We start from the raw sequence: 26,468 nt of genomic DNA on the forward strand, positions 1-26,468 counted from the left end.
TTATTATTAAAGAGAATGACCTCGATGAAGATGCAGAGCAGATTGTAAGTAAATACAAGGGATAGTAAGTTGAATGAACAGTGCTTTTAATAGGAGCAGAAAAACTGGGAAAAGTCATTGCCTTTTTTTTTTTTTTCAATTTATTTATTTTCAGAAAAACAGTATTCATTATTTTTTCACCATACCCAGTGCTCCATGCAAGCCGTGCCCTCTATAATACCCACCACCTGGTACCCCAACCTCCCACCCCCCCGCCACTTCAAACCCCTCAGACTGTTTTTCAGAGTCCATAGTCTCTCATGGTTCACCTCCCCTTCCAATTTACCCAAATTCCCTACTCCTCTCTAACGCCCCTTGTCCTCCATGCTATTGGTTATGCTCCACAAATGAGTGATTGCCTTTTTAGTTCAATTTATATTATTTAGAATAGTTATTTACCACAAATAGCTTGTAAATAGTAAGTACTCATAAATAATCTTAAATTTAACTACTTGTGTTTTAAACAGTTGATGATAAATGGGTGCATAAGACAGAGAGCCTGCCTTGATCTCTGGTTTCACAGGTGACGGTGTACAAGGAGTCCTCATGCTAAATATGAAGCCACCAAAAGCCATTATGGAACTCTTTAATGTTCTCAGTGTTCACAATAGATGTTTAGGATGTGTTATAGTGCAAATATGTTCTGATGTGCATTTAGACAGCCATTGTGAAGTATCAGAATTTTATACAGATCAAGACTAGATGTGTTAACATCAGATGGGAGCTATTTGTCCCATGAGAGCTATATGTCCATGCTTGTCTTTTTCTTCAAATTGTAAATAAGAACTCGGTTTTGGTTATTTTAAGGGGGTTGTCCCACTTGTTTCATGATCTGACATTCTGGTCTAAAAAAGAAGTTTCCTGCGTGGGGATTTTTCTGCTGATACCTGGAGATGGTCAAATGTCTTAGGTGTGCTCCCTCCCAGATAGAAACAAGAGTATACATTTGAGTCTGCCACCGTCTATGCCAAGTATTTTCTATCAAGTCTAAGTAATCTAGACAGATGGGAAGACACTTGGGATGCAGAAATTTTTGGAAGTGAGTCACCTGTTTCATCTTTGGTAATCGGATTTTAGATATAAGCTGTTCATCTGGGGTACTTAACTGACTAGTATTAGCCATGCAGCTTTCTGAGATGTGTCAGCTGTCCAAAGATATGATTGCTGATGCATCAGTTATGGGATGCTGGACCTTTTCAAAGTAGTTCCTATAAACTTCAAAACTGACATGTATGAAACAGTTCTTAGTCTTAAAATATATATGTGATTTACAAAATGATTATTGTTCTAGATCTTCAGATTACTGGGTGAAATTTTGAAGCTGTTACTGACAAAGCACAGGGACTTCAGAGGATAGGTAGGTTTTCATGAGTACTTATATCAAGTCAGAAAGCCTTACGATATCATGACTGCTTCTTCATCTTATCTTCTGCACATAATTTTTATACTGCATGACCAGAATAAAGTGTTTTTTTTTGCATGAAATATGCCCCCAAACCCTAAGTCAGAATTCATTAACCTCTCCTCTATAATCCACTCTCTATATGCCATGTGCTTATACTGTTCTCATAGTATTTATCACACTCTTATTGGTATATTTATTTGATATATTGGCCATCTTCTGCCCTCCCATTAATCTAACAGGGATTTATTAAATAATCAACAACCACAAACCATTACTTTACCAGTTCTAACAAAATTGCAATCTGGTTTTAAACTGCTTCTAATTTAAAAGGGCAAATTTATTGTTTAGATGTAATATGTATCTGAAAATGAAATTAAACAGTTATAACTCAGTTACAAAATATGGAAATGCCATGATTTCTACAGAATCATTTTTGTAGTAGATGCCAATAAACATAACTGCCAATAATCTTCTTGGTAAATGATACTATAGATTGCTCTTGATTTTGGCAGACTTTGGCTTTGGATATACAGTTGAAATGTCCTAACCTTAGTTGATACTCATTCAGTAATTTTTTTTTAAAGATTTTATTTTTATTTATTTGACAGTCAGACATCACAAGTAGGCAGAGAGGCAGGCAGATAGAGAGAGGAAGGGAAGCAGGCTTCCCACTAAGCAGAGAGCCCGATGAGGGGCTCAGTCCCAGGACTCTGGGATCATGACCCGAGCCGAAGGCAGAGGATTTAATCCACTGAGCCACCCAGGCGCCCCTCATTCAGTAATTTTTTAAAGAAGAAAAAGGAGTTCTGAAAAAATATCATGTCCAGGAATTACATAAATTTCTTCATAAATGATAAAGATTATAAACAACGAGAGACTATAACTAGTTACCTACATTCTGGCTACAAAGAAGATTTAGGCTTCACCTAACATTGCTTAAATGGAAAAGAAGAAGGAGAAGGAGCTGGAAGAGGAGAGACAAGGAAAATACTCCTGCTTCCAAATACTATATAATTTACATTTATATAACTTTTAGTAAATGAGAATGACATCCTGTGGTTTTATATGGTGAATTATAAAGGCATGCTATATATCTCCCTTGTGCTTGCTGCCAATAAACAGGCTGCAGTGTAGGTCAGATCTGTTCTAAGTGAGGAGCTCTGTTAATTATCATGGGGGACAAGAAAGCAGTACACTCAAGGTCATTTTTAGACCATATTATACTATCAGGTAGGTCAGCAGAACAGGTTTGATTCATCTAAAAATATTATGGAAATTGAAAGTTTATAAAATGAATAAAAAAGGGTTCGGGGAAAATGCAAAGTGATGCATCTGTGAAAAGTAGTCATTTAATCGATAAAATCTGGAACACATTGGTTCTGACTGTGATAATGATCAGCAAACTCATGAAGTTTGCAATATTCTATGCAATGTTACTTTGGGTTGCATATAATACCGTCTTCTTTGAAAAGCTCCATATGTGTTAGTCCATTATAGCATTAAATTTTAAATCCCCTTGTGTAATAAATATAGAATGCTATTTTGTTAGATTAAAAGCAGTTATGTGATTTACCTCTGCCTGGAGTAGCATGTTGGTGTTTCAAGTTCTACAGGCAAGGCAAGTCACATAGATACATTTAAAATTCTATTAAAAGTACTAAAAATGAATGCACAATGGAATACCTTACGCAATGCAGTAAGAAATGAAGGAATATAATCAAATTGCAGTTTAATGATATCTATACTCTAGTTATCTTCATTGGCATACACTATTAAAATTCTCCTTTAGAATTTACAAACTTTAGAACTACTGCAAAAAACTCAACACTCTATAGTCACACTCCAGAACAAAAATTGTTTTGGAGCATTTGTATGAGTTTGGCGACTCATACATTTACAAAGTAGACGAAGTCGCAACTATAACGTTGGTAGTTTTAAAACTTCTTTTCAAATTATCTTTACCTTTTCTTTTTTGTGTGTATTGCAACCATAAACATTTCCAAGATGGTGTAAAATAATTATATGATGATGTTATTTAGATCCCATTTTGTTTCTGATTTTGTTAAGAACATTTTCAAAATTGTAGTGTTAATTTTAATGTCATATGTTGAAGATGATTCTAAAATGATGTAGAGGTTGGCTTCTTCTATTGTTAAGTTTTATAAGTATTTTCAGTTTTAGTGTTTCATTTTACTTAACGTCTATTTCATCATCATTTTAGATTTGTTTCAGCCGTTCTCTTCATAGTGAGTGTTCACATAATTTTCTATGATTTCAAGAAAATCACCATTAATATAGGCAGATTCAAATAGTAGTTATTTAAAAATTCAATTAAGAATCTATTCAATATTTTCTAGTCACACTGACCTCTATAATTTTCCCAAAATTATTAAAACCATGAAGATATACCCTACTTCATGACTTCATTAATTTTGCATGAGCTGTTCTGTGTCTGATGTGCTTCTCCAATTCTCAATTCACTTATATTTTTTTCATTTGATGGCTCTTCCTCCTTCTTAAGGACACACATCAATATAGCTCTCTAAGGGAGGACCCACTTGGCTTGCTTCTTTCTTATCCATAGCACACTGCTTGGTTATTTATAGAATAATATATGGCATGCATCACAATATTAAAATACAGATTTATTTGCCTAATGCATTACTTTCTGCATGTGTTAAAATTCATTAAGATGAGTATCCATGTTTGACTCTCATGATGTTTGCATGCAGAAGGTAATAAAGAATGAGTAAGTAGCCAAGTCATAGTCACTATATATTTCTTTAAGATTACAGGACCTTCAAAAATAAATTAATTAAATTAAATTAAATGACAGCACCTTTTTGTGATTGATACTAGAATCAATTTCAATGGAAAAATCAGTAAATATAAATTAAAAACATGTATAAAAAGTCACATTTGAATTCTCATATTTTAAGATAAATATTAAATGAAAAGACTTTTGCAAAAGTAAATCTTCACAAATTTCTCTGCTAAAAACTACAGAATGAACACAACATTGATAAATAATAAATTTTATCTAAACTGAAACTGAAAGATAGTCCTAAATCTATAAAACTGTTTTCTGCATTTAGTTGTCTGGTATCATGTAATGGATCTCAAATTACTCTAATAGCTCCACTATCAGTTATAAACTGTGTTATGTGATAAGAGAGTTTTTCTGGTTTCTTGTTTGTTTGTTTGTTTGTTTGTTTTTTAGGAAATATGGGAGACAAGAGTGGGGGGGGAACTTTTGCTAAAGGGGACTGGGAAATGAAAGATAACATATACATATACCATTTTAAATGCACAATTGAACTTGCAGAATCATAAGCAAAATCACTAAGCTTGAAAATCTTAAAAAATGGGAGCATGGTGTGCTTTTGGGGGAGTTTGTCAAACTTGGTATCTCTGAAGATAGGGTTTTAACTGATACACAGGGAAATAATGCCACTTACAGTGTTGGACTTCTGAACCCAGCAAAAGGTAGAATTCTCAAAATAATAAAGCATAAGTAAAAAAAGTGGACCAGAAAATCAATTAATGTCCAGCAAAGGTAAAAAAAAAACATAGGAACTTGTCTCTTGAGGCTAGACACCCAGGGAAATCAGCCAAATATATTCCCTTAATAATTGGCTATCTGTGACCTGCACACAGATAAAATGGAAGATGCACATTTTCATTTTTGCTGTGGTCTCGTAAATTCTAAGCCGATTATTATATATAGAAAAAAAATGTCCTTTGGTGATAAGGCTCTGTGTCACCAGGCAGATACAAACAAATACTTTCTGAAGGAATCAACCTTTAACTAAGATCTCAGAGCTTTCTCCCAAATAAATCTTTATACAGGTAAATGAACTGACAATCCAGAATTACACCACACAGAACAAAATCCACTATGGAAAGTCATAGTTGGAAAAAAAGCATCTGATTTAGAGTCACGGGGAATTCAAATGAATAGTGGTTTAAAAAAATCACAATATGTATGATTTAATACCAGGAAACTAAAGAGAAAGAAAAATCTTAAATTTAATCAGAAAGTAAATCATTCGATTTACAAAGACTACAGGCTTTCTGATAGTAAACACCTTTTACTTTTATTTAAATGATAGTTTTCCCAAGTATTATATACTTAATATAAAATTTTGATGCTATAGGGGCGCCTGGGTGGCTCAGTGGGTTAAGCCGCTGCCTTCGGCTCAGGTCATGATCTCAGGGTCCTGGGATCGAGTCCCACATCGGGCTCTCTGCTCAGCAGGGAGCCTGCTTCCCTCTCTCTCTCTCTCTGCCAGCCTCTCTGCTTACCTGTGATCTCTCTCTGTCAAATAAATAAATAAAACATTTAAAAAAAAATTTTGATGCTATAAAATGACATTAGGTTTACAATTCAATTATATGCCCATGATTCCAACACACAAAGGTATATAACATTTTCACCATCCCCCCAAATTTCCCTAGGTATGTAAGACCTAACGCGCGCGCGCACACACACACACACACACACACACACACAGTGACAAGTCATAGCCAAAGAATTATAACCAAAAATAAAGACAAAATATATTAAAGGGAATATATTAAAATGAATGAAATAGAGTAAAAGTAACTAGCAGCAGCTGGTGGGGGAAAATTCCATACCATGCAAAATGGAAACAAAAGAACAACATTTTAAAAATTCTGAAAAAAATTAAAATGTCTATCAACTTATAATTCCATATTCTCCAATTATTTCTTTAAAAGTAAGGATATTATAAACATACATTTGGATTAAAAAAAAGAGAGAGAAATTTTTTATAGCAGACTTCTACTATAAGAAATGCAAAGGGAAAGGGGAGGGACTCCTGGGTGGTTCAGTTGGTTGAGTCTCCTACTCTTGGTTTCCACTCAGGTCATGATCTGTGGGCCCCCCATGCCAGTGCTGCTTAAGACTCTCCCTCTCTTCCTCTGCCCTTCACCTTGCTCTCCCCTCCAACCTGGCCCCTGGTGCTCGGGTGTTCTTTCTGAGTCTCTAAAATAAATAAAATCTTAAAAAAAAAAAAAAAAAAAGAAGGAGGAATGCTAAAAGTTCTTCAACCTGAATGGAACATGTATCAAATAGAAGCTTGGATCTACAAAAGGAATGAACAGTATTTGAAATGATAAATATATGGGTTAATATAAAAGGCTGGGTTTTTTTTCCCTCCTAATTTCTTTAAAGAGAACTCATTAAAGCAAAAATAATAATGCTACATAATGTATTTATATAACTACATATAAGTAAAACATGGCAACAATACTACAATACAAGCACTACTAAATTACTAAAAGAATTTTACCGTTGTAAATTATAAGATTTTACATGAACTGGAACAATACACATCAAAGCAAAATATGATAACATAATGTTATATATTATAACCACCAGAATGATCAGTAAATAGCAACTCACACATACCTATGCATCAATATTCAAGAGAAAATATCATTACCATCCTTAGTAAATAGATTTTCTGAATTTCCCCAAAACTGACAGAAAAGGAAGAAATGAGAAACAAAATAAAACAAACAAACAAAAAAAGGACAATAAGAAAACAAATGGCTTGATGGCATACTTAAACCCAGTCATATAAATAAATACATTATTTTTGATTAAGATACAGAATATTAGAGTATCTTCATGCTTCTTATTTTCACACATATCTAATCCACCTTCCATTTAGTAAGTTAATATTTAAAAATGAAAAAGTGATAATATTGATGACATTAATGAGAAAGAAGAAACATTAAAATAAGTTGAAATAATAGGTAATTAAATTTATAAAATACAAATGGAATTAAAATTATGAAAATTATAAGAAACTAAAATTATATATGATAAGCATTGTGAAGTGTGAAAAAAATAAAAGCTTTTGTCTCTTGGAGATTAATAATCATTTTCTAGGGGCAAATGATTGATCCTAGTGATCTCTAAAATAGTACCACAAGGTTTTAGAAAATCTAGGCTTTGGAATGATTGAATTTGAAAAAATTTAGAGATAACCTGAATTATTTTGTTATAATCCTTCAGATAATATTTAATTAACACCTGAAACCAATTGAGAATTTAGACAATTCAAAGAAAGTTTTAGTTCCTGCAACCCCTAGCCTATTTCTGGTCAAATCTGCTCTGAGGCTGAGGCTTATCCAGATTCCCCCAAGTAGCCTAGAATGTTCGCCAGACTCCCTCTTTCATAAAAAGGGTAAACTCTAATTTGGACTCTTGCCTTGTAATTATTTTTAGCTTTGCTCAGTTTTAGAGTTTCTCTGTTTTCAGTATGGTGCTGGTATCCGGTTCAACTCTCTGGACCTGCCTTTTCTTCCCTCAATTTTACCATGATAAGTCAGATTTTTGATTTACATTGATCTTTTCTTTGTGCATGTTCACAGGATAACAGCACCTTGTATCCACTTAAAAGAAAAAGAACCTAAACAGATTTTGTACTGGAAAAAAAAATAAAAAGTACAAGGGAATTCAATTTCAGTTGGTGACCAAGGGGATGGAGGCTTTGTAATGACTAAAATCCAATCGTTTTGTTGATGATTAGAAAGTTTCAAAATTTTAAAACAATTGTGAAATTTAAAATAATTTTATGTGATGAAAGAAGACAAATTCATTGTGGGTGGAAAGTACTATTGGTTTCAAGAAACTAATTTTTTTTATAAGATTTCTTTTTTTTTTAAGATTTTATTTATTTATTTGACAGAGAGAGATCTCTCTGCCACGAATAGGCAGAGAGAGAGAGAGAAGGAAGCAGGCTGCCTGCTCAGCAGAGAGCCCGACGCGGGGCTCGATGCCAGGACCCTGAAATCATGACCTGAGCCATAGGCAGAGGCTTTAATTCACTGTGCCACCCAGGCACCCCAGAAACTAATATTTTATCTATCAAAAAATTAGCGAGTTTCTGCTATTTGCAAAAATTAGAGACATTAGTTCCAATTATATCCTGCTTCTCATGGTGTAATCATAGTTGACCACAAAGGAAAATGTGACAAAATGTGTCAAAAGAAGTAATCAAAGTGTCAGTTCCCTTGGAGGATAAGTGAAATCCATGCTTAAAGAAAATAATTACGTAATTGTTGTAACTCTTTCTTTGGAAACATTTCTATTATAAATACTGTGATGAAAAAGCAAATTATGCAAGCTTTTTAAACTAAAAGTTGTCCACAAAATACTCACATCGTGTTCTTGATTCATTGCAAATTATTCATCACTCTCTATAGTTTCAACTCCCTGTCAGGGCAAGTTAAAAACAACAGTAATTATTATGACAACAACATGAACATGTAAATAGAGTTTTCTTATATCAACAAACTGGTTTTCATTTTGCTGTCTACAAATTAGAACTGACAGAGAGCAGGGAGGAGGGAAATTAATGCTCAGTTAGATCTTTATTTACAGATTTTTGCTAATTAAAAATTCAAGCAATTTTGCAAGGCAAATGCAAATATCTTAAGGAACTGGCACCTGGTACAAACAGTAGAGCTCACCATTATCAGTTTCTTGGGAACTCATCGCTGAGAAACCAATGCAGCAAGTTAAAACTGACTTTTCTAGGTCAGAAAAGTTAGACATTTTGGAGTCTGGAATCTTTAAATCTGGTTCATTGATTCCAGAGCTCACCCTCCCTTCTTCCATGGAATATTGCTCTAGAGATCACTATTAATATTCACCTTTGCTTTTTCAGAAAAAACCTCCCTGGAATTAAAATTAAAATTATAATCTCCCTGGAAAGAATCTACTTTGTTTATAATTTTTTTTTAAAGATTTTATTTATTTATTTGACAGAAATCACAAGTAGACGGAGAGGCAGACAGAGAGAGAGAGAGAGAGAGAGAGAGAGGAAAGCAGGCTCCCCGCCGAGCAGAGAGCCCGATGCGCGACTCGATCCCAGGACCCTGAGACCATGACCTGAGCCGAAGGCAGCGGCTTAACCCACTGAGCCACCCAGGCGCCCTACTTTGTTTATCATTTGTTCCTATTTACAACACAGAGTTTTCCCATTTTACATAACTTAATTTCCAAAATTTGATTCCAAATTTGCTTAAAATCTTAGCTTTTATTTATTTCAGGATATTTCTTTTTTTTCTCTTTATATTGCTAAATAGATTCACTTTCCATCTTCTTTTAATGTTAACATTTTACATGGTAGTCAAGTGACCAAGTTCAGGAAAAATAAGTGTGAACAGATTCCACCTTTTAGGCAAGGGAGAATGACGGCTTCTTCACTCAAATGTTTCGACAGCAGCTCTTGATAAATGTCTGCATTTTGCAAATTGTTGAGCCCTTCAAAACCATGAAACTAGAGGACTCAGGATGCAGGATCAGAATCTTTACCAGATGATAACAGCAATGCTTTGTTCAAATCTCCAAGAGTCTAAATGTGTCAGGAATTATATATTCTAAAATGTATGGTATTTATTATCTGTTCCTACACTCCTAAATCAAGTAGTTCAGTTGAGCCTTCTAAATGAGAAATAACAGATAATCAGAATCATAAATTCAGGCTATTCTTCATAACATAATCCTTCCTGCCCAGTTTTTAAAAGCCCACCTATTTGTCAAATATGTAGCTATAATTATTGGTGCTGCCTTTTTCATATAGTACAATATTAAAATATTTTAATGTAAAGTGAATGGTTTATCTGTAAATGTGCTAAGACCCTGACCTTACAAAAAGTAGGGTGCCTGGGTGGCTCAGTTGGTAGAGCGTCTGCCTTTGGCTCAGGTCATGATCCGGGAGTCCCAGGATGGAGTCTCATATTGGACTTCCTGCTCTGCAGGGAGTCTGCTTCTCCCTCTGACCTCTCACCTCTCAAGCTCTTTTCTCCCAAATAAATAAATAAATAAAATCTTTTAAAAAACCAGTTATAATCAAATGTAATTTAGATAATGAATTATGTGTATCATTAGAGGTCAGAAAATATTTATTTATCACTAATAATCTGTGATCCCTAACTTTACGAACATAACTAGTTCACTGGGTCATGATACCAAGATTTCTATTTATAATTTGTCTTTTCGTCCAATTAAGATCCAGTAAAGCACCAAAATTTCATTTGTAAATCAAACGGACTTTAAATTTTACTCTTGATGTGGCTTGCTAAATCAGCTTTTTCTAAAACGGTTCTGTCAATTAGCTTTTTCATAAACACACACACACACACACACACACACACACACACATGCACACAAAACTACACTGACAGGATTCATAGGATCTGTAAAAGCCAGAATTTTTTCTGGAATAAGATGTACTAGGGAATTTGCAAAGACAAAAGGTTAAATGGAGACAATTTGAGAAAATGAAAACAATAAATTAAACTAAACCCAAAAAAGCTCCTTTACCAAGACACACACTCTGAACAAAACCCATCTAATCATCACTACCACCATAACCAATGACAAAACCTATAAAAATCTGTTTGAAATCTCAACACTCTAGTAATCCAATTATGAAAGATTCCCAGTGTTTATAGCAATTTCAATTTTCTCTGATTCATTATGCAAAATTCTGGCTTCTCGTTTGTGATGCTGCAAAATTCTCTCTCTCGGTACCTGTGGTAGAATCTTTCATGTATTTTCCATTTGATTTAACAATGCACTTATTCTGACTCTTTCTGGGTGATGGAAGGTTTAAGAGTTCCAGTTAGTAAGAAGTATCACCACCGGCTTGAGATTCGAACTCGGAAGCAAGATGCCCTTGCAGATGCTCACGTCTATTTAGGAGCCTCAAAACCTCTCTGGTTGCAGTAGTGTATGTCAGACAGAGAAGAAAATTCCACTTAAACTCAGAGCACTCTGCTTTATATGATGGATTTGGAAGAACCATCTGGGGAGAAGCAAGAAACCTGGGCTATTGTATTGTTCTACTAGCGGCTCACTGTGCAAACATTTCTTTGAATGGCATCCTCCCGGTCTACAGATATATTTGGAAAAGGTGAGTGGTACTGTAGGATCTTTGCTGGTTGACAAGATTTACAGATAAACAAGTTGGTAGGTAGATACATACATATATAAATACATACAAACATAGACATAAGATATCGCTAGAAACATGTATTTTCCAGAGAAGAAACGTATGTTATCACCTAAGTAACACATGCTCTTAAGGTCTGTGATGAGGGCACTGTTTCTTTTTGCTACATGGGTGACTTTTATGCAAGTTTGTCTACAATCAAACCAATTGTTACACGGGCAAAAATGGAAACAATACATTACTACCCTAATCTGAGCATCAAAAAGCTAATGCTTAGGAACTACTGAGTACATCTTGCTAATTTTAAGTGGTCAGTGCATAATCATTAGTAATAATAATGAAAACCTTAAAAATTCTCTTGAATCTATGTCATACTACTATCTTCTTCAGCACCAAGCACAACTGGAAGTTAAAAAGTATTGGAATGTTACTTTAACCAAAGAATTATCTGTTAGGTTCAAATATTCTCCAATTTTACTAAGTTATTCTCCATGACAAGTTTCTATTATAATTCCCACCTGATCCTCTGTTCCTTTTTCTTCCCTCATATGTAAAGTGATCCACAAAATAGCCTCATTGGGAGACTTATCTGGCCTTTTTTTTTATATATTAAAACCTTTTAATCAAACAGATGGGTTAACTTTCTTTCAAATCATTAACAGTGACTTTTAAGCCTCATTGCATTTTGACGGCTTATTATTTTATTTTGCCCACTAAAAGTACTATTTTATTCCTCACCTCATTTTACTTGATCTTCTTTCTGCCTGGCCTATTGACTTTCTGACTTAAATTCCTTTTCAGTGTGGCACAGAAAGGCCCTTTGGGTTACACATTTGTGAGTAAGGCAGGATGGTATATATAAACATGTGGGGAGATGCTTAGCCAAATAATTAGTAATTCACTGCTGACAGGAAAAAATGAGTAAAAAGCACAAGATATTCAATATTTGCTTTGCCCAAGGCATTTTCTTGAAAAATGGAATTGTTAAGACTAAACGAGGTAAATTCCTTTTTGACTATTGGATACAATCCTTATCTCCGTAGCAATAGTTCCAGTATTTTCCAAATGACCTTCTTTCCCTTTAATGCCCCAGTACTTCTTACCTAAATCCCATATTTGAAAGGTGTGTGATATTTTTTTCATTCTTAATACCTCTTTTATTTGACCCTTAGGCTTTGGCCTTACTGTAAAGGTACTACCCTCTATCATCATTCTTTCTATACTTCTGCCACTACCTTGAATACTGTGATGTCAATTATGCCCAAATGTTTTCTTAATAGTAGCATGGCTCCTTGAAGTGTCTAGAAGACATCTCTATATTTTGCCTTGATATACATAGGTCAAATTAAGTGACTAGCTGGCGTTTTGATTTTTATATCTTTTGGGTTTTGTATGATTGCATTTTTAGTACTCTGAAGCTATATTAAAATACAAGTGCAGAAAGCCTGAAGACAATAGTACAAGTATTGCATTAAAAATATGTTTATGCTCCCTATTTTTGTGTCTCATCCCACAAAGTTTCTCTTAGTGCACTTTACCTCTTTAGAGAATTACATCCTTTTCTTTGTTTTTAAATCATAATAACATATAGCATTTATTGAGTGCTTATATGGCAGGAGAAATATATTAAGAAATGTTAGAAGCATTTGTTTTTTCTGATTATCTTCACAATGACTGTATGAGGATATATAACTTTGTTTCACAAACATGGTGGGGCTGAGATAGGTTAGGAAGTTTACCCAGCATTTCAAAGCGCCTCAATAATGAAAATGAAATTTACATTTAGAAAATATAAAGACGTGAATAATATTCTAAGCCAATGTATCTACTACTATCTCCTTGGTAATAGCTACTGTGGAATATCCAGGCTAGAGTGATATGAATGTAAAACTGTCTCAGGCACAAAATTTAAAGTGGCACCACAGAAGCCAGTAATGAAGATTAAAATATTTTTAATTCAGGCACCTGGGTGGCTCAGTGGGTTAAGCCGCTGCCTTCGGCTCAGGTCATGATCTCAGGGTCCTGGGATCGAGTCCCGCATCGGGCTCTCTGCTCGGCAGGGAGCCTGCTTCCTCCTCTCTCTCTGTGCCTGCCTCTCTGCCTACTTGTGATCTCTGTCAAATAAATAAATAAAATCTTAAAAAATAAAAAAAAATTAAAAAATAAAATATTTTAATTCATTATTTTATTTTTTTTAAGTTTCTATTTATTTATTTGACAGAGAAAGAGGGAGCACTAGTAAGGGCAACAGGCAAAGGGAGAGGGAGAAGCAGCCTCCCTGCTGAGGGGGGGATCCTGATTCAGGGCTTGCTCCCGGGACCCTGGGATCATGACCTGAACCAAAGGCAGATCATTACTGACTGAGCCACCCAGGCTCCCCTAATTCATTATTTCAAGCAACCAATGTTAATATAAAATAATCCATGATATACAAAATATATTTTTTAAAGATTTTATTTATTTATTTGAGAGAGAGAGAGAGAGCATGAGAGTAGAGAGGTCAGCAGGAGACGCCGACTTTCCGCCAAGCAAGGAGCCCGATGTGGGACTCGATCCCAGTTCTCCAGGATCATGACCTGAGCCGAAGGCAGTTGCTTAGCCAACTGAGCCACCCAGGCGCCCTACAGAATATATTTTGAATAAAAACAGAATCAGTATTAAAAAAACAAAAAAACAAGCAAACGAACAAAACAGTATTCTTATTACTTACTTCCACTCAGGGAGGCTTTTTTTTTTTTTTTTTTTTTTTTGCCACAGGCTCAAATCTAACTATAGATTGATTCCATCTTAATTTAAAATTTAGATATTTGTTCATCATGGTTTCTTGCACTAATTTTGAGCTGTTTTTAAAACATTGCATTCCCTCAAAAACTAAAAAAATAAATAAATAAAACATTACATCTCAATATTACTTATTTCACTTATGAATTTTTGGTGCCTCCCTAAGTTTTGCACTTCAGGTTTGAGTGTCTTATTCACCTCACCCTCATCCTAATACTGGCTCTGAGGCTGAATTATCCATGGGCATTGGAGCACATGCTGGAGTCTCCAACTTCACAGCATTTGTCCGGCTGCACTTCTCTGTTCCCCTGAGGCTTAGCTTGTCCACGTGAACTGCGTCAGCCAATAAAATGTGAGCAACATTAGCATATGTCATCTTTTGTTGGAAGCTTTTGCAAGTCAGTGCAGTTTTGCTTTTTGTTGTTGTTGTTTTTAGGGTTTTTCATTTTGTTTTTTTTTAATTCCAGATGATGGAGTCTTTGTTAGCCTGGGTTCAGATGAAGATGAGACAGGGCAGAGCCGCAGGTCAGTATGCAATGGACTTCAAATGAGAATTTAATCTCTGGTTTTAAACCTCTGAGATTTGACTTTTCATTGCTGCTGCAAAATAGCCTAGCCTATTTGCACTAATATACTCCCTCAGTAACTTCAAATCTTTGCTAAGTGTCATTTTCTTAGTGACTTTTATCCTAAATTCCTATTAGAAATTGAAGTCTGCACAAATATATCTTCCTCTATTCTTCTGACTCTTCATTACCCTGCTCGATCTTTTCAGTAGCACATATCATTTTTTTGACTATGCTCTATTAGTAACTTATGTGTTGTATTTTATGACTACATAGCACTTAAAGCTAAACTTACAGACTTATCATCTCATGAGCCATAGTGCAAAACTGTAATCTCCAAAGCCAACTGATGTAAGAGCCAGTAATTGAGGTGGCGGTTTTGGATTCACAGGAGAGAGCAAAGAGGAAAAACACAGAGCTGCGCTCATTCAACAACTTCCTGATCAAGTGCATCTTTGGATTTTAAAACTCACTGACGATATGCCAAGAATCTTGGGCTACTGGATGATGTCTAAAGTGGAGAAGTTACTGAGTTCCAAAATATTTCTTAGTAATGCCATTCTAAGGTTAAATGTTGATGATTTGGTTTTTTATCCGCATAAATACAATGAAAGGCCGTGTGGACGCTTCACACACTCTTCTGAGTGAGATAATGGCTAAAACTATGCTAACTTTCCATAATTTGCTGTAAAACTCAATTGAAATTTTGGAATTTTAGAGGAGGAGAATCTATTAACAAACCCTCATGTAACTCACTTGGATTAAATTGTTCTGCCAAAAGAACATATTGAAGTGGCTATGCCTGAAGTCACCTGTAGGGGGTTACTGTAGAGCATGAAATCAGCCATAATATCTGGCTTGCTAATATGTAACAGAAAGGCCGCCGGGGGTAGGGAAGGTTTCGGAGAAGGGCTCAGGTCTTTGGAATGCCAAGCCTGCAGGACCACTTGGAATGCCGCAGAGAGTTGCCTTCCCCAAGGCCTTCTTAACATCTAAGAGATGTATGTATTGTCCCTTAAGCTATGGTTAGCAGAACTCCTTGACCACACTGATTAGCATATCCTATCTTTCCCATAAACAGATCCTCCTCATTCCAGTAAAACCCTTTTTCACTCATCACATGCATAAGAAACAGTGATAAGGATTCGTGATTATCCTGAAGGACCAATAAAAGTGGAGCAAAGAAGGGCAGAGGGTCTTCATCTCTGAGGATTGACCCCCTTGCCTTCTCCTCTTTTTCACAGCAAAGTTTGGAGTCATCTTTTGTTCGTCTGTGCAGGTCCAGGGATTACTGACTGTTCAGGCAGTCAGTCACCCGCCCACTAGCTTATCCATCAAGAGTCAGTATTGAGGTCGAAGAGGTTGCTGCCTGTGTTCTCCTCAAGGATTTTGATGGATTCCTTTCTCACATTGAGGTCCTTAATCCATTTTGAATCTATTTTTGTGTGTGGTGTAAGGAAATGGTCCAATTTCATTTTTCTGCACGTGGCTGTCCAATTTTCCCAACACCATTTATTGAAGAGGCTGTCTTTTTTCCATTGGACATTCTTTCCTGCTTTGTCGAAGATTAGTTGACCATAGAGTTGAGGGTCTATTTCTGGGCTCTCTATTCTGTTCCATTGGTCTATGAGTCTGTTTTTGTGCCAGTACCACGCTCTCTTGATGATGACAGCTTTGTAATAAAGCTTGAAGTCCGGAATTGTGATGCCACCAACTTTGGCTTTGTTTTTCAATATCCCTTTGGCTATTCGAGGTCTCTTCGACCTCAGCCGCAGCAACATCTTCCTAGGAACATCGCCAAAGGCAAGGGAAGCAAAGGCAAAAATGAACTTTTGGGATTTCATCAAAATCAAAAGCTTTTGCACAGCAAAGGAAACAGTTAACAAAACCAAAAGACAACTGACAGAATGGGAGAAGATATTTGCAAACGACATATCAGATAAAGGACTAGTGACCAAAATCTATAAAGAACTTAACAAACTCAACACCCAAAGAACAAATAATCCAATCAAGAAATGGGCAGAGGACATGAACAGACGTTTCTGCAAAGAAGACATCCAGATGGCCAACAGACACATGAAAAAGTGCTCCATATCCCTCGGCATCAGGGAAATACAAATCAAAACCACAATGAGATATCACCTCACACCAGTCAGAATGGCTAAAATCAACAAGTCAGGAAATGACAGATGCTGGCGAGGATGCGGAGAAAGGGGAACCCTCCTACACTGTTGGTGGGAATGCAAGCTGGTGCAACCGCTCTGGAAAACAGCATGGAGGTTCCTCAAAATGTTGAAAATAGAACTGCCCTATGACCCAGCAATTGCACTACTGGGAATTTACCCTAAAGATACAAACGTAGTGATCCAAAGGGGCACGTGCACCCGAATGTTTATAGCAGCAATGTCCACAATAGCCAAACTATGGAAAGAACCTAGATGTCCATCAACAGATGAATGGATCAAGAAGATGTGGTATATATACACAATGGAATACTATGCAGCCATCAAAAGAAACGAAATCTTGCCATTTGCGACAACATGGATGGAATTAGAGCATATCATGCTTAGCGAAATAAGTCAAGCGGAGAAAGACAAATATCATATGATCTCCCTGATATGAGGAAGTGGTGATGCAACATGGGGGCTTAAGTGGGTAGGAGAAGAATCCATGAAACAAGATGGGATAGGGAGGGAGACAAACCATAAGTGACTCTTAATCTCACGAAACAAACTGTGGGTTGCTGGGGGGAGGGGGGTTGGGAGAAGGGGGGTAGGGTTATGGACATTGGGGAGGGTATGTGCTTTTGGGTAAATTGGAAGGGGAGATGAACCATGAGAGACTATGGACTCTGAAAAACAATCTGAGGGGTTTGAAGTGGCGGGGGGGGTGGGAGGTTGGGGTACCAGGTGGTGGGTATTATAGAGGGCACAGCTTGCATGGAGCACTGGGTGTGGTGAAAAAATAATGAATACTGTTTTTCTGAAAATAAATAAATTGGAAAAAAAAAAGAGTCAGTATTGAGGGGTATGTGTTTTTCTAGTTGTATTTGTTATTTAATTTCACTCACCTATTATATCACCAGAGTGTGTAAAATAATGAAAAATGAATGTAATGTATGTAAAATAAGTTTTTTATTGTAATTACGTACAAAGGACTGATAGAAGCAAATAGCCACAAAAATGTTTTTCAATTAGTTATTGAAGATATACTATTGCTATTGGAAGGCGTATAAAATATTGGAGGAAATATAAAAATCTTGGAAGTGATTCTGTAGTGAAATTGCTTCAACAACATCTTCTTTAAGGTGTTTAACATGTTTATTTGATACATTTATATACTGTGATTTGATTGCCTTTATAGCAATAATTAGCACCTGAATCAACTGTCTTTAAATTCTCTTCCCACTTTAACCCCAAAAGACTGCATCGTGGGTGTGATTTATGAAAGAAAAAAATAAACCAACCCACACTGAGAAGTTCTTTGCAACACTAAATATTTTTAACTTAATATACATGCGTATGATTTAAAATATAGTATATAAATTGGAAATCTGTCACTTTCAGGCATCATCATTTTAAACAAGCTTTTCCATTAACTTACCCATTATGTGCCATAATGATATCAGATAAAAGGGTTTCAAGTGTATATATTGTTTGAACTGTGAGTAATTTTAAAAGTCATCTATTCCTAATATCTTTACTCCTGTACTATTTTTTAAGTTTAAGGCATATATTATCAAAACCTTTAAATGGCTTGAAAAAATTGCATAGCAGATTAGTGCAAAAAAAAAAAAAAAAACTAACCATATTTCTAGTCTAGTTTGTTACATAATGTGGCTTCCAATTATTCCCCTCTCTCTTTTAATTGCATTGACAAAAAACAAAACAAAATTTAAAAAAACCTTCTTCTTTGGTATACAAACTCTCTTTGCTATACTCTCTTGGTTGTGTTCTCCCAAAAGCAGATCATAAGACAAAGACTTGTGTGTAGGTAGTTTGTTTAGAGGTGATCTCAGGAAGAGCAAAAGTGGGAGAGAGGATGAAAAAGTGAGGGGAGCTAATCCAATAAAGTGTGTCAATAAATGGATTACTGTTGTAAGTAACTTGGATATAATCTGCTTGGGAACATTCTGGAAACTATGTGGGACGCACTTTAAAATATTCTCATTATAAGGTAAGGAGATTGGGAGGTTTATCCAGGGATGCTTCTTTCCCATTGCCTGAGGGTTGCCCCTGGAGAATGACTTCCCCAACCTTCCAACTCCCACTTGCCCACCACCAGCTACTCTGGAAAATAAAGAAGGACAGTGATGAACCTGTGCTGCCTCTCTTCTGCAATATGCATAACACACCTGCACATGGACCAAGAGATGGAATGAAGTGATACATAACCTTGCATCAATAATATCTGCTACAATCCCACTGGACCCATAAATAAGTGGTCCAGCCATGCACTTGATAGAAAATAGTACCTGGTATTCTTTACTATCCTGTTACCTAGAACTGTGGACAAAAAACTATGCTTGACTCATTTTCCCCAATATGATTATGTGGCACCCATATTTTTAATAGTGACTACACTATTTCAACTCTAGTATACCAGTTTGTCTAAAATTATTATTAAATTATTTATATCCCCAAAATAACTGATGTATTAACTCTTTCAGGCCACTTAAGCCCTCAAACAATGCTTTTAAGCTTTTGTTCATAATAGGTGCTAATAAAATTTTGTTGAAATAATAAATACATTGCTATCTCAGATTAGAACACATTAGGATCTTTTTCAAGAACATTTAAGAACATTTTAAGTCTTTAAAGAACATTTTAAGTCTTCTCATACTATCCCTGAATTATTATTTACATTTTTTATACACAATTATGTATGAATCAAACTCATGATTAATAGTTTCTTTTCTTTTATAGGCTATTCTTTTATACATAGTTTCATCTTTTGTTTTATTTTTGGAGATTCTACCACCCCTATGGCAGAAAACTCTCAGAAACTGTTCTTGACCTGTAAAGCACGAGTAGGCAGGGAAAGCAGACAAGTGCCAAACTTTCAAGGTAACTCATATTTAATATTTAAGATGAAAAGTGAAATCTAAAAATTGGAAATTCAAATATGTTTTTTGCTTTTATTTAAACTTCAGTTGACATTCAGTATAATATTAATTTCAGATATACAACATAGTGACTCAACTCTTCAATACAACACTTGGTGCTTTTTGCAGCAAGTGCAGTCCCTTCCCCCCACGCCCAACGATTTATTTATTTATTTGAGAGAGACTGTGTGTGTTCTCATTTAGGTATCTAATCCATTTGGATTTATGTCAGTGTATGATGTATGAAGGTGGTCCAGTTTCATACTTTTGCATGTTACTGTCCCGTCTTCCTAGCACCATTTGTTGAAGAGACTCTCTTTCTTGCTTTGTCAAATATTGGCCATAGAGCTGTGGGTCCATTTCTGGGTTTTCTATTCTGTTCTATTTATTTATGAATCTCTTTTTGTGCCAATACTAGACTGTTTTCACCATGACAGCTTTGTAATATAACTTGGAATTGTGATGCCTCCAGCTTTGTTTTTCTTTTTCAAGGTCGCTTTGGCTATTTGTGGCCTTTTGTGATTCCACACAAATTTTAGGGTGGATTGTTCTAGCTCTGTGAAAAATGCTGTTGACATTTTGATAGGGACTGTATAAATGTGTAGATTGCTTTGGGTAGTGCAGATGTTTTAACAATATTTGTTCTTCCAACCCATGAGCATGGAATGTTTTTCCATTTTTTGTGTCATCAATATCTTTCATAAGTGTTTTATAGCTTTCAAAGTACAGGTCTTTTGTCAGTTTTATTCCTAAGTATCTTATTGGTTTGGGTGCAGTTGTACAGAGAATCGATTCCTTAACTTCTCTTTTCTGCTGCTTCACTACTGGTGTATAGAAATCAATAGATTTCTGTACATTGATTTTGTATCCTGAGATTTTACTGAATTTGCTTATCTGTTCTAGCAATTTTTGGTAGAGTCTTTCAAGTTTTTGATATAGAGTATCATGTCGACTGCAAATAATGGAAGTTTTACTTCTTTGCCAATTTGGATGACTTTTTTTTTTTTTAAAGATTTTATTTATTTATTTGACAGACAGAGATCCAAGTAGGCAGAGAGGCAGAGAGAGAGGGAGGAAGCAGGCTCCCCACTGAGCAGAGAACCCGATGTTGGGCTCGATCCCAGGACCCCGAGATCATGACCCGAGCTGAAGGCAGAGGCATTAACCCACTGAGCCACCCAGGTGCCCTGCCAATTTGGATGACTTTTATTTCTTTTTTGTTGTCTGATTGCTGTGACAGGACTTCCAGGAGATGTTAAATAATGGTGAGAGTAGTAGGCCTACCTCAAGAAACAAGAAGGAGTGCCTGGATTGTTCAGTCACTTAAGTGACCAACTCTTGATTTGGGTGTAGTTAATGATCTCTTCTGGGTCATGAGATCAAGCCCCATGTCAGGCTTTGTTCTGGATGTAGAGCATGCTTAAGATTCCCTCTCCCTCTCCCTTCGCTCCTTCCCACTTGGTTACTCTGTCTCTCTCTCTCAAAACAAACAAGAAAAACCTCACATAAACAACTTAACCTTACATCTGAACTGACTAAAAAAGCACAACAGATGAAGCTGAAAGCCAGCAGAAGGAAGGAAGTAATAAATATTAGAGCAGAAATAAATTATATAGAAACTAAAAAGACAATAGAACAGATCGATGAAACCAGGAACTGGTTCTTTGAGAAAATTTTTTAAAAAATTGATAAATCTCTAGCCAAACTTATCAAAAAGAAAAGAGAGAGGAACCAAATGAATAAATCACAAAGGAGAGGGGAGAAATAATAACCAACACCACGGAATACAAACAATTATGAGAATATAATGAAATATATATACCAAAAATTGGACAGTTGGAAGAAATGGACAAATTCTGAGAAACATACAAGCTATTAGAACTATTAAACATATGCAAATGATTAAAACTATCAAAACTCAAACAGAAGAAATTAAAAAATTGAACAGACTGATAACTAGCATAGAAATTAAATCAGTAATCAAAAACTCCCCAAAAAACAAAAGTCCAGGACCAGATGATTTCACAGGTAAATTCTACCAAAAACTTAAAGAAGAGTTAGATTAAAAAAGAGTTAAACAGTTTAAAAAGATTTAATCCTTATTCTTCTCAAACTATTCCAAAAAAAGAAAAGGAAGGAGCACTTTCGAATGAAGTCTATGAAGCCAGGATCACCCTGATACCAAAGTCAGATAGTCTCCAGTAAAAAAGAGAACTAGAGGCCAATATCCCTGATGAATATGGCTGCAAGAATTCTCACTAAAATACTAGCAAACTGAGTCCAACAATATATTAAAAATATCATTGACCATGATCAAATGGGATTTATTCCCGGTCTAGGAGGGTTGTTCAATATTCACAAATCAATCAAGGTGATATGTTACATTAATAAAAGAAAGGATAATAACCACATTTGGTCATTTCAATAGACACATAAAAAGCACTGGACAAAGAACAACATCCATTCATGAGAAAACTCTCAACAAAGCAGGTTTAGAGGGAACGTACCTCAACATAATAAAGGCCATATATGAAAAACCCACACTGATATCTTCTTCAGTGGGGAGAAACTGATCGTGTTTCCTCTATAGTCAGTCAAATATAATTATAATGCTCCTGAAATTGTTATAATATTCTTGTTGTTGCTTTATTTGGTTATTTTTCTCCTTCCCTCCTAGGTTTAAATTTCATCAAACCTCTGGTGTTCCTGGGATATTTAATAAGTAATAAACATTTGTTAAATATTCTCTGGTTTATCAAATATTTCAACTTGAGGTACTTATCAAAATAAATGTTCTCAAATTCAAAACTAGTCTAAGATTTTGTGTAATACAGTGGTTAGGGACGCCTGGGTGGCGCAGTTGGTTAGGCGACTGGCTCCGGCTCAGGGCGTGATCCTGGAGTCCCGGGATCGAGTCCCACATCAGGCTCCCAGCTCCATGGGGAGTCTGCTTCTCCCTCTGACCTTCTCCTCGCTCATGCTCTCTCTCACTGTCTCTCTCTCTCAAATAAATAAAAAAAAAAAAAAATACAGTGGTTAAAAGAGTATGACTCAAAACCTGATATCCAAAATCACAGTAGTTGACAGCTGACTGATTCGTAGCTTTTCTTTTTCCTTTGCATTTTCAGAGGTAGTCACTTTCAGACATTATTGGATTTCTGTTGATTGATAGTTTACATTTTACAAGTTTTACTAGGAATTTTTTTTTTCATTTTCATTACTATTGGGTATACATTAGTAGTTATTTTATGGAAACACAGAGGTTTTCTTTTATTAGTTTTGGTTCCAGCTATAATCCTAATTTGATTCAGAAAGCAGGAAGCCATCACGGCAATAATAAGCTTTGTATATAATGTTCCTTCATTTCAGACAATATCATAGACCATATAAAGCATCAAATGTTGTAATTCGTCTCCAGGCAACATCCTCTGTTCAGCACAGTAGGAGCTGTCAGATCACAAAACAAAATTCTGATTTCGGTAAACTTTGTTTACCCAGAGTTAATGCACTATGTGCGTATTACACTATCAGTCATGTAGCTAATTATAGGTGATACAAGTAGTCATCAAAAGGATAATCTATTTTGCTGCTTTATTTTTTTATTAAGTGGCTTACTTTTTTTTATAATTTGTGTCTGGCAAAGTTGAATTAAATGTTCACTTTCATCACAGCAAACATCTGAATTACTAGTGAATAAAAAAAAATTAGACAAGTTGCTGAAAAGGCAGAAAGCAGCACGTGATTCACCTCGCAGTGATAAAATCTTAGTGCTGGAAGGAACCCTCTCTTAGTACAGATGAAGAAATTTAGGCCCAGCTCTATCTTGTCCAAGGGCACCAAAGATCGAGTGTTAGATTGTGCCCAGAATTTGTATTTCAGCAAAGAAATTCACTGTTCACGTTCATGTTTTCAAAACCAAAATGGCTAACTACATGGCTATGGATATAGCCCATCTGGTTACAAAAATGTTTTGAATAAAGGATTTTAAGTAAATAATATTTATAAATATATGAGTCAACTTTCATTTCAGACTACTAAGGAAAAATATAGAAACAATGAGGGGCTGATAGGCGGAGCTCTTGATCATGAATAGCTTGATCATGAACAGTCTGCACACTACCCTTCCCACGGTATTTTTTCCAAGAAGCACAGAGGTAATGCAACTTAACAGATCTGGTTCTTTTCCAATGAAGGCTTCGTATAAAGGTCCCTTATCGCTTGCAACAAATTGACCCAACCAGGTATCCATCAGGATGCCACTTAACCCCCCAAGTATAACTAATTCTGATTTGGTAAGGACTAGTAAAATATATATATTTTTTTTTTAATTTTTTTTTTTCCCCTCAGCCTTCAAATGAAAACTGTGAACTGTTGATAGTTCTGGGTCGACTGGTCCCGTCATCAAATATCCTCTCCCTCTACCAAAGCAGCAAGAATTCTCCTAAAAATGTCATTAATATTTTAAACATCAACTCTATAGTTTCAACAAAAAAATGTTGCTCTGATTGGTTGGCTCTTTAGAGCGAATCAAAGTGGGCCCTAGGGTGGGAATAAATTGGTGCTAATGAAAAAAAATGTATTTTTTTCTTTTTAAGATCAAATTTGAAAGTTGTAAGCAGGTATCCTGAGTTCCAAATTTTAAACGTTCATGAAAGAAGATTTATGTGTGTTACAGTAACATAAGGTGCTACTGTAATGATCTATCATTATAACTCATTAAATTTTAAGTTTAAAGTTAAATTTAAATTTAACAATGAACCACCTCAAACTCATGTATCTAAATATACATGTGTTTTGCCCAGTTATGCTAGTGTGTGTATGTGTGTGTGTCTATGTATGTATATAAAACAAAGAAAGAGGAGAAAGAGAACATAATAAACCACAGAGCCATATGTGGATGTGTTTTAATGCAAATTTTTATGATTTTTGTTTAATGGAATATTTTCATTAGATAATGGAATATTTGCATTAGAACACATCTAAACTTTAAGAAAGGAGTATCTGTTTAGAAATAAAGAGCTAATTGTATTAATACAAATAAAATCATTGTTAAATAACCAAATCTGGAAAATTCTGCTTTCCTCCTCTTTCCAAAAGTGTGATATTATATTCTCCTTATATAGCCTGTCACTATCCTGTTGTCTCATTCTCTGACTCCTAAGTCTCTTATACACGTTGCTCTAATTGCCAAACTTCTGTCTTTTTATGACTCACAATAGGTCTTTTCTCCTGAAATTTTCCAATTCAGTAAGTATCTGTTCAGATGTGCTTAAACCAATATACTGAGTTTTCATTTTAATTTTATTTAGTGATTTTTCCTCTTTATTTAGGAAATTCTCATTACATTGTTTATTTTGTATTTTTCTAGCTCTCTGCTCTCGTTTTCTATATTTAGAAAATTTCTTGGACCTATCAAGACACATATTTGTAGTTTTTTCTCCAAGTTTTGGGTCAAATCTTATAAAACCCAATTATTCTTTAAGATATTTTTATCATTTTATGGGACCATTTCAAAATCTTGTTACTTAAGCCAATTTCACAAGAGAATGTATTTTACTTGTGTTTAGCAATAAAGCTAGGAGCCAGTTGCATTAATGCAGTAAGGGCATGACATAATTTGAGTCTGTGTTGCTGGTTCCATGCACACCTACTTAACTGCCTCCAAAGCCAATTAAAACTTATTTATTTTATCAGGGTCCTTCCATTCTGCAACTTCTGGGCTTCAATTTTTGTCCTTCTAGCTTTGTGAAACTCAACTTTCCAAGTTTTCCTCCTCCATTTGCAGATATAGTAATTTTGTCAAGAAGAATATAGACATCAGATGTTGGGCTCACATTTCTAGTCTTTGCTTTCCTCTGGGATTGCAGCCTTTCTGGTCCTCCTGCCTTTTGAATCTTCTCATGCCTTTAAGCAGATTTAAAATATATATTTTCCTCCATATTTTCTAAATTTTCTGTAGGAAACTTTGTCTGAACAAGCTGGTGCACAATTACATACAACAGATTTTCTTAGATTTTTTAATTGTTTGATCGCTCCAAAATAAATGCATATCCGTTGGAAGCTTAGGATTAATCTCCAAATTTCTTTTCAGTCTTGAAAATATTTTAGTGCAGGCATAAAAAGTTATCAGCTTATATCCATTTGCGTTACATCTAAATATTCCATAGAGATGTTCAATTAGATGCACATTTCATAGCGCTCACTGTAAATCAGATTATATTGAGATACAACAATTAAAATACAGTTCCCAGAAAAACTGACCATCATTATTTGTAAATTTGGCACCTGATGGTACTGTAACTATGCAACTGAAGCCAAAAATTATGTGCAATTGAAATGGAGATAACCGTCCTGTGAAGAAAGCCTTAACATTTTTTGATGCACAGAAAAATGTTAATTCATACAGATAATTAATGACCAGTTCAGAATGCCAAGAATAGTGAAAGAAGTTTCACTCTTTAGTATAGCTGCCTATTGCCACAGTAAAAACCGAACACTTATTGATATAAAAATTACACCATTTGAAAAAAGAGCACACAAATGCATATATTTAATGTAGCCACTGAACTAGCTCTATG

The 26,468-nt window shown here is 35.3% G+C and overlaps 1 long non-coding RNA gene across 1 annotated transcript in view; it reads right to left on the reverse strand.

The window, feature by feature from the left end:
- Window positions 1-25,783, reverse strand: part of LOC122895786 — a 39,888-nt gene extending 14,105 nt beyond the window's left edge. Inside the window, exons 1-2 of the long non-coding RNA XR_006382270.1 lie at window positions 25,725-25,783; window positions 8,640-8,693 (exon numbers count right to left, since the gene is read on the reverse strand). This is a non-coding gene — a long non-coding RNA (uncharacterized LOC122895786). The remainder of the gene's footprint in view (window positions 1-8,639; window positions 8,694-25,724) is intronic.
- Window positions 25,784-26,468: the final 685 nt, after the last annotated feature.

The sequence above is a fragment of the Neovison vison genome, chromosome 1 (genome assembly GCF_020171115.1).
Source record: "Neovison vison isolate M4711 chromosome 1, ASM_NN_V1, whole genome shotgun sequence".
NCBI lineage: Eukaryota > Metazoa > Chordata > Mammalia > Carnivora > Mustelidae > Neogale > Neogale vison.